The following is a 16,753-nucleotide window of genomic DNA, read 5'->3' as shown; positions in this document are numbered from 1 at the left end:
TTCTTTCAAAACACTACTTACTCAATTAGTTATGAAGTATTTTGGAAATACTCTCCTCAAATACATTTTCTGAATTTCACAACTTTAAAACCAGTAAAGAATGACAAGATATCATCTCACACCTGTCAGAATGGCTAAAATCAACAACACAAGAAACAACAGGTGTTGGCAAGGATGTAAAGAAGGAGGAACCCTCTTGCACTGTTGGTGGGAATGCAAACTGGTGCACCGACTGCAAAAAACAGTACGGAGGTTCCTCAAAAAGTTAAAAACAGAACTACTCTACAATCCTGCAATATTACTAGGTATCTATCCAAAGAATACAAATATACTAATTCAAAAGGATACATGCACCCTGATGATTACAGTAGCATTATCTACAATAGCCAAATTATGGAAACAGCCCAAGTGTTCATCAGTTGATAGTCGAATAAACTTACATACATATAAATGGATATACACATGCCCACACATGTACACACACACACACAGTGAAGTATTATTCAGCCATAATAAGGAATGAAATCTTGCCATTTGTAAGGACATAGATGGAGCTAGAGAGTATTATGCTAAGCAAAATAAGCAAAATAAGTCAGAGACAGAACATGAGAGACACCTAACTCTGGGAAACGAACAAGGGGTAGTGGAAAGGGAGGTGGGCGGGGGGATGGGGTGACAGGGTGACTGGGTGATGGGCGCTGAGGGGGGCACCTGACAGGATGAGCACTGGGTGTTATGCTATATGTTGGCAAATCGAACTCTAATAAAAAAAAATACAAAAAAATAATAAAAGAAATAAGTCAGAGAAGGACAAATACCATATGATTTCACTCATATGTAGGATTTAAGAAACAAAACAAACAAGCAAAAGGGAAAAAGAGGGGGGGGAGGCCAAAGCAAGAAACAGACTTTTAACTGTGGAGAACTGATGGTTATCAGAAGGGAGGTGGGTGGAGAAATGAGTTAAGTTGGTGATGGGGATTAAGGAGTGCACTTGTGACCAGCACCAGGTGATATATAGAAGTGTTGCATCACTACATTGTACACCTGAAGCTAATAGCACACTGTAGGTTAACTAACTGTAATTTAAATAAAAACTTCAAAAAAGTAAAGAATGTTTCTTGAGTACTATAAAACAAATACAGCATACATTTCTCAAAATTGTTATAGAAGATAAATGGTATTGCTAACAACATGACTATGATCTGAACATAAAGAAATTCAGTATCTCCGTGCTGAAAAAACAAATTATTTCCCCAAGACTAAGTATCTCTTTTCTAAATATCATTATTAGGTATCCTGAAAGGTAATAAAATCAAAGTGAAACACACAAAAATAAACTCTGAATTCCTTTATTCATTTATAGACAGTAATATGAAGTAAACACAAAACTCACATTTCATTTTGTATTTATATAAATAATGAGCAAAGCATTCTGTTTATGTCTTGCTTTGATCAAGCAGGCTTGTCTGTGAGAAAAAGAAATTGCTGTGCTGTAATGTTAGCCAAGCCCGCCCTATAAATTCTAGAGTTCAGGAAAATATATTTTTGCAAGAAATCTATTCAATCAGAAATTAGAATTGGGATTATAGGATGCCTTGGCCTTTCTAAGTTCAAATCCCCATTTTTGTCAAACACTTTACTACTATTCCCTTCTTTCTCTCTGTCTCCCTACCTTGAGTATACAGAAATAGTAAGGCATCCTCTTTTAATATATGCATATGTTTAAAAGATAAACACCTCTGGTACATTTATTTGTTCATGAATTGAAAAGAGAAATATAAGGTGTTTTTAATATCTCACTGGCTTTGCCATATAAAATAATTGCTCCTAGGCATTCTTAATTTACATACGATGACTTTTGTGATGCTCTTCTCTTTTTATATTGAGTGAATATTCATCTTAGGTATCTCAAAGCACAATTTTTTTCCTGACTGTGTCCCCTTCATAGGATTCAAGATCCCTAGATGAGTGATAAAGAGTCACTTCCTTGCCACTAAAAGAAGGATATGCAATATGCATGTACAAAGGTCACTGTCTAAGTGTTTGCTTTAGTTGGCTTCCTCTCTACTGTGAATACACATGGCTTCATTAAATGGTGCCCATTCTCAGTAAGGCAGCTTACATACAGAAAAAATTACATGAGAAGAAACCCAATGACTCTGAAATAGTCTGTCCTTATTAGTGTACTTCTAAAATGTACCCCTTCCTTAAATTTTTGTAATACATTCAGTAGAAAATAAAATTTTTTTAAAATAAAATTTGGGATCCCTGGGTGGCTCAGCAGTTTAACGCCTGCCTTCGGCCCGGGGCATGGTCCTGGAGTCCCAGGAACGAGTCCCACATCAGGCTCCCTGCATGGAGGCTGCTTCTCCCTCTGCCTGTGTCTCTGCCTCTGTGTGTGTGTGTGTGTGTGTGTGTGTGTGTGTGTGTGTCTTTATGAATAAATAAAATCTTAAAAAAATAAAATAAAGATAAAATTATTCCATATGCCTCAGTGATTCATAGTAGTCATTACTACAGACTGTGATGGATACCAAGGAACTCAAAACCCAGTTTTCTGGTTGAGTTTCTATTAATGCAATGTGTAGGACATATATGAAAAATGCTGAAGCAGGAAACAAGACAGATAGCAATGGAGATATTATGCTGTTTGTTTAGGTTCCTGTGTGAAACCTTCCCAGTCTCATCATCAGAGCTGTAATTAAAACTCTGGCAGCCTAAAACCAAAGGTTGTGTCCTCTTCACCAAGTTATCTTTGAGCTAGTTAGTTTACAAGTTCTGAGAAAAGACATGTTCCTGTTTTAAACATATGAATGATACTGCTCTAGCAAACTCAATTAGATGTAAAATGGAGCTTTTTTCCTTAATTTCACATCACTCTGAAACAGTGACAACTACAGGAACTTGGATTGTTATCTTGTTGAATCTTTTATACTTATAATTGGTGTGTGTTTTACTGTCTCCACAAATTCATGTTCAAATGTATATACTATACTCAAGTACATTTAATGTGACACATATTTATAAATCTAAGTTGATAAAACATTGACACAGATGACATCATGAATGTGTGAAAAAAATGAAAGCAAATGCCATAGCCTGGAATACCAAAAAAAAAAAAAAGTTAAAATTCTTATTAGCTTTCTCACATTCCTCATGTTTTCACTAAACATGTCAGTAAATGTATATATACACTGCATGATTTCGTATAATTTGACTCAAGGGTCAGTTAGAAAACATTTCACTTTTAAGTTTGCTAATCAATGCCCAGGTTTAAATGCTGTATGTCATTTTTCCCCTGGATTTTCTAAGTGTTCTTTTTAAAAAGAAGCAAGTCTTATAACAAAAAAAGAAAACCATAATGATAATATCCTTTGGGGTACCCTGAAAGTTAACTTTCTTTGGAGCCACTTAAAATAGTCTATAAAGAAAGATTTAATAGTGTCTCTTGCAGGGATCCCTGGGTGGCGCAGCGGTTTGGCGCCTGCCTTTGGCCCAGGGCGTGATCCTGGAGACCCGGGATCGAATCCCACGTCGGGCTCCCAGTGCATGGAGCCTGCTTCTCCCTCTGCCTGTGTCTCTGCCTCTCTCTCTCTCTGTGACTATCATAAATAAATTTAAAAAAAATTTAAAAAAAAATAGTGTCTCTTGCATTATTTTTCACTCTGGTTAAGACGTTATACTAAATAATATGAGTTATAAGCTAACAAAAATAAGTAGGAATGAAATTACTCTTTATCACTTAAGAAACTCAAAAATGGTTGAAACAATTTTTCCAATACTTTTGCAAAGTTCTTACTCTAGTCAAAGTTCTAAGTAAATATGTCATCCCTGAAGGAGAATTTGTCTGAAAGCTACAAATCTCTTTAAATAATCTGAATAACTATGACTTGTACATTTCTACATATTAATATCGCCTCCATATTTTAATTTGCAAAGAGGCACAGGAAAATATCTAAGTGAAATGTATGAAATACGGAAGTTCCTCCTTGGCATGCCAATAGCTGATAGAGTTTTAATGAAACCCCTGCACTGCAAATAAGGAAGAATCAAAGAAAGCAACAGGGAGGACACAAGTTAGAGGGCAGCACCAGGGAAACAAAGACATAAAATCAAATAGGAATAAATGTTATTGGATACAGCTTAATACCCCGAAACAAGAATCTGCACTTGTGCACAAATTATACATTGGTATTTTTCTTTTTTACTAAAAAGAATTTATATTCACTATAATGTGTAAAAGCCTCATGACTTTATTGCCCTTCAGAAAGAAGCACTAAGATTAATAGACCTGGATTCTCAATACAGATTTTTCTTTGATTTATTGAGAGATGGAAAAAGGAGAAAACAAGACAGAAAAGAGAAAAAGGAAGAGACTGTACTTAAAAAACACTTATAATAACTATTACAGAAGATCAATAATCTTTTCAAGCAAGAGAAAGGGGGGGATGGTTTGGTAGGAAACGGCATAATTTTAGTTATAAGACATGTCTTAAAAACTCGTTCTAAAAAAAAAAAACTGGTTCTGTATTTGTGAGTACATGTGTGTACTCCTTCAGTTAGTTACAAAAAAGAGATGACAGACAAGAGGGATAGAAAATAAATGCTGTTGGTCTACTTCTGGGAATATGACAAAGTGAGTTTTCTCCTGCTCCAAACACAAAGAAGCTCCAAAAAATACATAGCTTAGAAATATCCAGGCTCCAAAAACAGAGAGAACTCAAAACGAGAGTCACAAGAGTCCAGGCGGATAGCATAACAACATAAAGAACGGAGTAGAAATGGTGTAAGAGCCTGTAGCTGAGATTTTATGGTCCATATGAGGGATAGTCAGAGTCAGAATGAAATAGCTGAAATAATAATCGATTAAAAAAATCAGATAATCTGAAAGACTGCTTACTCTATTAAAAAAAGGGGGGGGGAGGTGTTAAAAAATCTCTGCTCATAAGCTCAGAAGAGACGCAAGGAAGCTGGTCCTCTGCCAAAAGTTCTATGTATGAAAAAAAATCTCCCATGAAAGAGCAAAACCTGAAGATAGGTTTGAGGTTTGAATTTACATTACATGCATGGTATGATAATCCTATGCCAGATAAAAAACAGATCCAAATAAGGAATTTCTACATAATATTATGGTATGGTCTCCAGGAAATATTGGTATGCATGTGTTTATCTAAGAAAGGAAATATAAATATACAAACACATACATTTGGTTTCATTTTTTTTAAAAAAGGTATCAATCAAAAGCTAATAAATTATTCATTTGTGGGAAAGGAAAAAAGAGGGTAGAAGGAAGGATAAAAGGATAGAAGCCAACTTTTACAAATTTATCTTATGTTCTAGTTTTTACTATGAAATTGTAAATATCTGATATAATTATATAAGAAAATGGAATCAAGAATTTAAAAGTCCTCCCCAAAATTTGAAAGTAAAATCAAACTAATCCATGTATCAAGTCAATGGATTTAATGAACACACAGGAAACAATTATTTCAAGTGACTTAAAAACAGAGTAATTTGATTACAAATCATCAGTGGGATATACAAGGACCCAAAGAACTGCAAGGAAGTTGTAAACTATTTCAGTCATTGTATTATATTAGAAATGACACTGGTGTTGCTATGCTGATATTAATACACAAAGAGCAATTAGTTGCATTAGGGTCACCAGGAATCAATATTTTTTGGCATAAGAGAAAAAAAACACAAGTAAAAAAACAAAGAAAAGTTAAAAACCCTTGTAATCCCAAATTTGAAATGGAAATATCAGGATATACTCATGAAGTATTTTTCTTAAAAAAAATTTGTATTTCCTAGCTGTTCATATTTCCACTAAAAATGCCTAGAAACAATAAATAAAATAAAAATAAAAAGGCCTAGAAACAGTGACAAGTGCAGACAATTGAGCACCCCATTATCTAAAATGTGGTCTCTAAATATAATTTCTGCACTAAAAGGAACTAGGATAGAAAATTACTCCAGTTCTAGGGTAGAAAACAGACATGAGCCTGAAATATCTTACTGTACCAGAAAACTAGTTATCAAAAGCTAATAGTGTTGTCAAAAGGGCTCAAGAGGTAACTTAAGGAGGTGGTAAAAGATGGGACACTTATACTATCAATGGTTAAAAAACTAAATATTAAGAATCCATATGTTCATAGCAATAATAAAAAATGAATATTCATAATTGCCTTTGGAGGATGCGAGGGAACCAACTTACTATTCTGAAAACTAGTACGTACAAGGCAAAAAAAAAAAAAAAAAAACATGCAATTTTGTCCTGTCTTTTCTTTATTAATTGTACCTCAGAAAAACTGAATAGTGGGATGCCTGGGTGGCTCAGCGGTTAAGCATCTGCCTTTGGCTCAGGTTGTGATCCCAGGGTCCTGGGATGGGGTCCACATGGGGCTCCCTGTGAGGAGCCTGCTTCTCCCTCTGTCTGTGTCACTGCCTCTTTGTGTCTCTCATGAATAATTAAATAAAATTTTAGGAAAAAAAAAAAAAGACCGAACAGCTGATGAGGGCAATTATATACAAAAAAGAAGAATTTTACAACTCTGGCAGGAGGAATCTGGGCAATGGTCATCAACAGGCGCTAAAATCATTGGGCAAATAACAGAGGGGAAACTCTACAATGTAGACATCAGGCTGACAATACCTGGAACTACTGGTCAATCTTAACATCACAGACATAAAAAAAACAACCACATGCTATATGCCTCCTGTTATGATGCGGAAGTAAGTATACAACACCACCTATGAAATATTCTTGCCAAAAAAAAAAAAAATCAAGGCTGTGTCAGCCTCTAGACCCAAGTACTGGTCTACAGAGAATAGAAACAGAGGACCACACTGAACAACATCTCAGGGATCCCTGGGTGGCTCAGCGGTTTGGCGCCTGCCTTTGGCCCAGGGCGCGATCCTGGAGACCCGGGATCGAATCCCACGTCAGGCTCCCGGTGCATGGAGCCTGCTTCTCCCTCTGCCTGTGTCTCTGCCTCTCTCTCTCTCTCTGTGACTATCGTAAATAAATAAAAATTAAAAATGAACAACATCTCAGATGCAGTTAGCATAATCCTGAATGTAGGTGTACAAAAAGAGTTAATACAGCAAGACTGAAACCACTATCCTTAGAAAAGTCTGTTTGCAAGACTGGCCCTTCTTTGGCTAGTGTCTGGGAATGTGTATGTCAGTAGAGTTCCCACCATTCTCAGAACTGATAAGACTGCTTAATGTGCCTAACCTATCTGTACAAGTGGGCTAAGGCTCGACATCTGCTCTCCCTCTGCAACTGAGAATTTTGGGACATACCAGGCAGAAGATGCCTACATAACCAGCCTCCAATAAAAACCCTGGGCACTGAGAAGTAAGCTTTCCTTTTGGATATTTCACATAGCTGTCACAACTCATTCCTGAGGGAATTAAGTACAACCTGTGTAACTGCACTAGGAAAAGTCTCTTAGAGACTCATGCCCGGCTTCCTCCAGACTTGGCCCCGTTTGCCTTTCCCCTTTACTGATATCACTCCATACCCTTTTACTATATAATACATAACAGCCTAGAGTACAACTATATGCTGAATCCTAGGAGTCCTCCTAGTGAATCTGTGAGCCTGGGAGTGGTCTTCGGAATCCTCAACACAAAGGGAAAATTTACAAATTAATAAACTGATTTGTTCAATAAATTGTACAAGAAAAAAAAGGAGTAAAAATCTATAAAGAAATTTAATAATAAATCTTTAATTATAGTATTTTGTTTCAGTTCCTGTAGTTAAAAGATGGCAAACACTGACTGAAAATTTTAATTTGTTTCAAAAACCATAAAATGTAAAAATAAATTGAAATAAACATTGGAATAATTATACAAGTCTGTGGCATGTATACTCTTTAAGTCACTCAAATTTAAAACTGCACTAAGACTTTTGAGACATCCTGTATAAATAACCAAAATCTGACTCAAGAATACTGAAAACCCAAATATATTCATAAACATCAAAAAATTAAATCAGCAGCCAAATATCTATGCACAAGAAAGCATCAAGCCAAGTCTGTTGTTTATAGACAAGTATTATCAAATCTTGAAAAAAGATAACCCTTATTTTAAATAGGATATTCCATGAACAGAAAAAAATAGAGTAAGCTGTTCAGCCCATTTTATAAAGCTCATATCACCTTAAAGCTCAAAATAACAAAAACTATAAAGAAAACACAATAGAGCATTCAAATTTACTAATATTAATAAAAGAAATTCTACACAAAATAGCAAATTTAATTAATAATCACTTGTCTATATACATCATCTACGTATGTACACACACACATATATACACAAACTACTCATGATCAAGTAAGGGTTATCCCAAGAATGCAATGATTAATTAATGTAATTTGCCACATCAACATATAAAAAAAAACCTCATATCCTCTTTTAAAGATCTTTTTTTTCCACAGGAAACAAAACTCAGCATCTATACATCACCTTTTATTAAGAACCACTTAGCAAGTTAGGAATACTTCCTTAGAAGTATTTCTACTAAGGAAACTTAGTTAGACTGATATTTAATGAGAAAATTTCTAAAGCAATTAAAGTTAGAAACAAGATGAGGATGCTTGTTACTACATATTGCTTATAGTCACCTTTTCCTAATAAGTAAGGAAATCCTAAGCAACTTTAAAAATTATTAAAAGCCTAAGAACTAAAAAATTATTTTTAGATAAATTATTACATAAAAGATCAAAATTAATGAGATAGTTTAACAAGGTTATTCGATAAAAGATCAAAATACAAATAATAATATTCCTATGTAGAAGCAGTAACCAAGTAGAAATGTAATTTTAAAAATCTCATTAGCAACAGAAATAAAATCATAATGTACCTAAGAGCATGTCTAACAAAATCGGAGTAAGATCCCTATAAAGCAATTTATAAATTATATTATAAATTAAATTATAAAACTTTATTGTCAGGCATAAATGAAAACAAATGAATGGGATATACTATGTTGGTAGACAGGAAGAATAAGTTTCATGAAAATGTCTATTTGCATTAAATTACTCTATTAATTCAATTCCAGTAGAAATCCCATAAGGGTTGTATATTGTACTTGATAATAGGACTCTATAATTCACATGTGAGAGAGGATACCAAAAATAGAACAATTTTCATGAAGATGGACAAGGTGGCAAGACTTACCTTAAATAGCCATCATCATATTACAAAGCTCTTACAATTCAGAAGATATAAAATAAACAAATCAACCATACAGAATAGAGAACTCAGAGACTGATGCATCTATATATGGCAATTTGGAAAATGAAAAAGTTGGCAATACAAATCACTGGGAAAAGGAAAAATTATTTTTAAAAAATGATCTAAAAAAATTAGTTACACATATGGGGAAAAAATGAGATCACTGGCTCACAAAATAAATCCCAGGTGATTTTAAAAACCCAAATCTAGAAAGCAAAAATTTAACACTTTTAGGGGAAAAAGCAAGAAATTAGTCATAAGGCATCAAATAAGGAAAAGCGTGCATAAACAAGATACAAAAAAGTACAAGCATTAACATGAAAGGCTGAAACTTTTTACACAATGAATTTTAAAACTTCTATACATCAAGAAACCATAAGCAAAGTAAAAAGATAAGACACAGAATGGGACAAACTTATAATGCATACAATCAAAAATGAGTTATTATAAAGAACTTCTAAATCAAAAGGAAAACAACAAAAAGGAAATATAAATGGGCAATTCACAGAAAAGAAATTCCAAATGGCCAAAAAACATAGGAAAGGTTGCTCGTACTCACTAAATGTTAGGGAAACCCAAAATTAAAACAAACTAACATTTGCTAACAATAGTTTATATAGTCTGTAGTCTAAGTATCTGCAAGAATGTGAAGAAAACTGCTAGTTGAGGCAGAAACTGATACAGCTATTTTAGGGAATGATTTGGTCACATCGTGTAAAGCTGACAATGATTACAACCAAGAAATGCATATCCTAAAAAAAAACTTTCACACATATGTGTAAAGTAACATGCATAAAAGTGCTCATTGCAACATTGGCAAATCAAACTCCAATAAAAATATAAATAAATAGATAAATAAATAAATAAAATTAAAAACTAGAAATGGTCTAAATGTCCATAAATCTGAAGGTCACATAGATAAGTTTCAGAAACACAATACTGAGAAAAAAAATAAGCTCCATAATATGAATAGTAAAATATAATTTATATGAAGTTTAAAACATGCAAACTTATATGAGAACTTTTCCACAATATGAATATGTTCTGTATCTGCCCCATCCAATACAGTAGCCTAAGCTACATATAAATATTAAAGAGTTGTAATGTGGCTAGTGTTCCTGAGGAACTGAATGCATTTTAATTAGTTTAAATTTAAAGTCACATGTGGCTGAGGGCTACCATACTGGCAGAGCAGGTGTATATGATTTATGAGTACATACATACATAGAAATATAAAAACTTAGAAGTTACTCCTGGAGAAGTGAAGTGAGTGGGAATGGAATGTGAAGGGATTCAACAGTCTCTGTGATCTTAAACAACAAAATTATATAAAGCAAATATGTCAAAATACTATGTGTTAAAATTGACTAATTTGAGAAAGAGAGGCAAATACAACTACTCACATGTGTAACATTAACCCGAGATCTCAATTTGTTCAGTGATCTATCCATGTCATCATGCATCCAAGGAATCAAGGAACATGGAAGGATTGGTTCTCCTTTGCTACTCACATACCCAACTTTTCTTTTAGTTACATCACAAAGTGTGTTACAGAAACATCTAGAGCAAAGAAGAGAAGTTTAACTATTTATGATGTGTTAAGCAGCATGACTATTATGAAATGGTAAGACTTTGATGTTATTTTGGATGGTGGTACAAAAGGCTAGAAATTATAGTAATTATCTCTTTTTAATTTATTTTGTGGTAAAATATTGAGACATTTCTGATTTTTATCATCTTTCATAAAATATGTATACTGAAATTATCTTCCCAACCTTGATGGGGGATGGGTAATATTCTTACTGAACATAAGAAATTTTTAGCATAGAGTAAAATTTAAGCTTGAATTTCAAGGATTGAAAATTAGGAAATGGAAAAAAAAGAAAAGAAAGTTAGGGAACAGAATGTCCCCTACTCAGAAAGGGGGAGGGAAAGCATTTTATGCTTCATTAATCCTAATTATAACAGTTAACTCTGATGGAGACCACCATAAACCAGGAGTTAAGAGATAAGATTACAGTGTATTTGAATATAAAATTACAATGTAGTTTGAAACATTCAACTTTCCTTTCATATTCTATTATATATTCAAAGCCAGGATAACGCTGCTGGTTGTTAAATACAGAGCTACATAAAGGAATACTTTTTTTAAGACAAAGGATTGAAAGAGATGAGAGGAGTATTTTCAGCTTGGTATTTCTACTAACATTTAATACTACATATTCTACACCATATACTGAACTTGTAAAAATTTGTTACTATTTGATAAATCTAAATTGAAAATTGCCAAACAAGTGACGGGAACAAAATGAACATAAGGGCATTTACTTCATAATTAAAATATACAACTCAAAGATATACATTTTTCCTCTCCCCAACTTCCAAACTACCAAGGAATTTTTACCTCTGGTATTCATTAAAAAATGAAATGTATTTGGGAGTTCTACAAGTAATAAAGTGAGAGGTACTGTCACACAGCCTGCAAACTTAGAAAACACTAATAGCATATAAACTTGAGATTATTTGTAAATTATCTGCCCTTCACTAATCAATAAGAACTAAAATGTTATTAAAATGTTTATTTTATTCCATTTAAGCACAAGAAATATTTTAGTTGGGGCTTCTTGAGATTGATACATTGAATTATTATCTTTTTTAAAGATTTCATTTATTTATTCATGAGAGACACAGAGAAAAAGATGCAGAGACATAGGCAGAGGGAGAAACAGGCTCCATGCAGGGAGCCTGATGTGGGACTCCATCCCCGCACTCCAGGATCAGGCCCTGGGCTGAAGGTGGTTGCTTAAACTTGAGTCACCCGGGCTGCCTAAAGTTGTATTTTCCAACGTTTTCAAGGCAAAGAAACACCATGTACAAGAAAGTAGCATGTGTAAAAAGATAATAATTTAGCATATGGATTTATTTCACCCCTGGAAGCATATAAAATAAAACCATGGGGGTTTACTCTTATGGTCCAGTTTTTATTTTTTATTTTTATTTTTTGGTAAATAAACCATGGTGATTTAATGTGCAGTATAATAAATACAGACAACAATATTATTGAATAGATTTCATAGTATCTATAATTATGTAATGTGATAAATTTTGCTACAGTGGCAATCATATTACAATATAGAATATAGAAATATACTAAAATAACATGCTATACCTTAAATTTACATGATGTTGTATGTCAAATATATTTAATTTATTCTTAATTTATTTTTTAACCTAACTTTTATAAACTATTTTATATAATTCCTTATTACATCAAAATTGTTTAAGTATACCTAGCCAGTGAAAAATTACTTGTCTATAATTTCATCAAAACTCTCACCACTAGAAGTTTGTGGTATGTATATGTAATAATGTTGTTATTGACTAACTACATAGGGTAATTTCTCACTCCTTTTTATCATTCAAATATTAATTTATTAATTTTTCTATTTCTCTCAACTGTTGTCTCTTTTCATAAAACTACATGCCTCTCCTTAGTATTTATAAGTATTTTAATTTAATTCTGAAATTATTTGATTAATGTTCATGCTCTCTACTAGATTATAATTTCCTACTAATTTATTTTCAGGGTCTATCATACTGTTTGACTTGGATCAAGTCATCAATAAATATGTGTTAATAAATGAACAACAGTAAGAACAAAATACTGATTGCTTCTTTCACTTTTATAAAAATCTCTCTTGTTTGCTACTGGGCCTGAAAAATTGGTGACTGAATGGAAAGAACATAACACAAGAAGACATTCATCAAACTGCAGCTTTACATCCAAAAAATACACCATTTTTAATCTCTTTTGTATACCAATTTTGTTTCTTTAATGTATAAATTAAAGATAATAAACTGAAAACAGAATGCATCCTTAATAATATGTACTTCCAGGGAAGATTCTGAGGATCTGTTTAAATGGTTCAAAATATAAATAGAAACCAAAAACCATGCTATCAACAAACTGACAGCCAAGTTTTCATAATTAATGTAGTCAAATAATGGAGCCAGGACAATTAACTTGTACCTGGCATAAAAAATAACACAGAAAAATGAATGAATGAGTGAAGTTTTCTCCTCAAAAGGAATTATCTATTCATATGCCTGCTACAGTACTTTGGTTCACCCAGACAATATATACATGCATTACATTGTAAATATATTACACACAAGTACATAGACACTCAATTTATTTTCATATATGGTATACAGATAAATAAGATCAAAAAGTAATATTACACGATTCTAGAGCTGAACTCAATTTCAAATATAAGAATATACATGACCTAATATCTATGTCCTTTATTAAACTTTTCTCTAAGCCTTTACTGACAACAGACAAAGCGTTTGCCTTTCTGGAGTATTCCCACTCTACCTAATAAAGATTATGATTGGTATTTCTCATATGAATGTTAGTAAACAGAAATAATAACAAATAACTTAATTTTTCCTTTATACTCCTTCTCATTCTAAAGAAAGTATTTTAAGTGATATATCAAACAGCACTTTACAATTTAAAAGGCATTTTCACATAAATTCTCACTTAAGCTAGATAGTAATCTTATGAGTTATATGGGTAAGTATTATTAGCCCTTTCACAAATGAGGACCCCAAGGGCAAAGAAGTTAAATGAATTGTCAAAGACACAAAACTAATAAGTAGAAAAGCCAAAACTGTAACCCAAATATTCTGACCCCATCTTTTCACTGTACCACACACAGTAATATAAAATTAGATACTTGAAATGCATAGCAGCAATACTAAGAATTAAACCAACAGAAAATCTTCGTGAGGTTTAGAAACTAGAACAGAACAATCTGAACCCTTCACATCATCAAAAAAACCTATTTAATCCAGAATTACTTCACTGTACAATGCACTAGTTAACAAAAGACTCACTAGAATAGCACCTATCTACCAAACTAGAAAAAGAAACCAAGTAGTTTGTTTATAAAAAGAATAGGAATATTTTCCTGAATCTCCCACTGATAGAATGCAATCTTTTCAATTAATTTACTTTATTACTTTACATATTTTTTCCATGAAGTGTATTTAGACTGTCTTATTTTTCCTCTCCCTAAAACTCTAGAATTTTTTTTAAAAACTTCTAAAGGTCTAAAATGGAATAAGTAATTGCTTGATACCTTCCTGCTAACTCTTTAAAGTGTTGTACAGCTGCTAATGTATGTTTGCGCTGGCATTGCAGAGTGGAGCCTGGGGAATACAAAATCTGATTTCAGAGAAACCAGAGCTTACTTCAAAGAAAAGAGCGACTCTCCAGCTGATAAGATTTTTCCTGAAAGAAAACAACCACTAAGTAAGAAACACACTAGTGATATCTCCTGTTAGTCTTCTACAATCCTTCTCAAACTTATTTTTCCCATTATTTGATTATATACTTCCATTTCATATTTTCTCTTGTGATGGCTTAATTTCTGTTTGTTTATTGTAGTTTCAGAGTATAATCCCATTGTTTCAAAGTACGCTGAATTAGATATTTAAGACTAAAAAAAAAAAAAAACAGCCAAGTAACTCCAGAATATCCTCAAACCATAGCAGAAAGGGAAACAAATTTAAGAAAGATGAAGTGGGTATTTTTCTTATAGATTTAAAATATTACTGGGCAACAATAATTAGATCATTTATTTCATATACTCATGCCAGAAAACTTACATGTCATAACTAATCAAGTTTATTTTCTTCATTCCAGAAGAGATGAATGAAATAGACAAACTGGTCACCAAGATTCTTTATTCCATATTCTAGGAAAGATCGGGTTAAAGCAGGAAGAATAAAACTATGTGGGTAACCTGTTACATAACTGTTTTTGTAGTTTACAAACCCGAATAAATTTGAACTAAGGGGAAAAAAAGAAAAGAAACTTTCATTCAAGGGACTTCTACAATATATTACAGGCATAAAATAACCTCTAAAGTTTGGGCTCATGATAACAAGAATCCTGCAAAATTACATTTATGATAAATATTAGTAATGTGGATTCAAACTGATGGCTTTACAATTGGTAATATAGTAGAATACTGTAATCCTGGCTTTTTATCTATATGGAAACTTACAGTTCAAAATATTTTCACTTGGAGGATTTCATCCAACTCTCCCAATAACCCTCAAAACCCCAGTTGAGAAAAAAGAGACTAAAAAGACAAAGATTTTCCAAAGTCATGTAATCTCAGAAATGGAAAATGAACCCAGATCCTGTCATCTAAGACAGTACATTTCCCTTCAACTGTACTTCAGTTTCTTTACCATTAAAACGGGAACCATTATATCTACAACACAATTCTTCATATACTCTTCAAATATTTAGTAATTACGTGGCAGGCAAAATTAAATGATATGTATGTTGTAAGTACTTGTGACAGTGTATAAAAACAAAAACAAACATCCACATAAAAATACAGAGTACAATTAGCAGTAAAGAAACTGGTCTGAGCCTAAAGAGGATCAATATCAAAGCTGACAATTTAACCCACAGTATTATATGCTTCTTTGGGCCTCCTACAATATACATCTGAGAAATCATCATGGTACAGGCTGGTGCAGGAATCTATTAAAGTAGATTAAAACAGTCTACAAGACTATTAAAAACTATAAATTAAACAAAAAACACTATTTCAATGACCTCTTTCTCAGTAATTAGAATCTAAAGTCAGCACATAAGAAAAATCTGCATATAATCAGAATCTTTTTGCACAACACACACTGAAGACTTCCTCTCATAGCCAGTTATATTTTTTCTTTAGTTGAATCCCAGATAAAGTAGTTGGCTTGCATTTCATATTGTATTAAAATACATTTATGTATATATACCTGTATACATATATGTATATGTGTGTGTGTATATAAAGCTATGTATTGTGTGTACATATGCTTTTAAACCCTAGAAACACAATCTAATGCATACAAAGGAGCTGAAACCAACAGTAACAGAGGATTTACATCTCATATTCACTCCCAGCACAGATTCATTGAATGGAATACTTTAATTTCTTTATTTGGCCAAATCTCAAGGCAAATGTATAATCTGAGTCCGCTATGTAAGTCTTTAAAATGGAAAACTTGGGATCCCTGGGTGGCTCAGTGGTTTGGCACCTGCTTTCAGCCCGGGGTGTGATCCTGGGGTCCCAGGATCAAGTCCCACGTCAGGCTCCTTGCATGGAGCCTGCTTCTCCCTCTGCCTGTGTCTCTGCCTCTCTCTCTCTGTCTCTCATGAATAAATAAATAAAATCTTTAAAAATAAAAATAAAATGGAAAACCTGAAGATACATATCCACACTAACATTCACGTGTGTGGAAATAAACTCAAAAAACTGCCCACAGTTTATGATGCTGAGAGAACCCTTAATTTCTGTTTTGACACCATATACTTTGGTGATAACTTATTTGTTAGTCTATTTTAAAGAATATGAAACTAGGGGCACCTGGGTGGGTCAGTCAGTTAAGCATCTGTCTTCAGCTCAGATCATAAGCCCTGAGTCCGGGG

The 16,753-nt window shown here is 33.1% G+C and overlaps 1 long non-coding RNA gene across 7 annotated transcripts in view; it reads right to left on the bottom strand.

Moving 5' to 3' along the window:
• Positions 1 to 16,753, bottom strand: part of LOC144293663 (uncharacterized) — a 652,264-nt gene that overhangs the window by 575,308 nt on the left and 60,203 nt on the right. The window contains exons 6-7 of one of the 7 annotated variants that reach the window (XR_013360908.1): positions 14,926 to 15,014; positions 10,653 to 10,809 (exon numbers count right to left, since the gene is read on the bottom strand). The exons of 5 other annotated variants lie outside the window; for them this stretch is intronic. This is a non-coding gene — a long non-coding RNA (uncharacterized LOC144293663). The remainder of the gene's footprint in view (positions 1 to 10,652; positions 10,810 to 14,925; positions 15,015 to 16,753) is intronic. One more of the 7 variants, XR_013360900.1, reaches the window with a different exon arrangement.

This window comes from Canis aureus, chromosome 2 (genome assembly GCF_053574225.1).
Source record: "Canis aureus isolate CA01 chromosome 2, VMU_Caureus_v.1.0, whole genome shotgun sequence".
NCBI classification, from domain to species: domain Eukaryota; kingdom Metazoa; phylum Chordata; class Mammalia; order Carnivora; family Canidae; genus Canis; species Canis aureus.
This window is presented reverse-complemented; position numbering and strand designations above follow the sequence as displayed.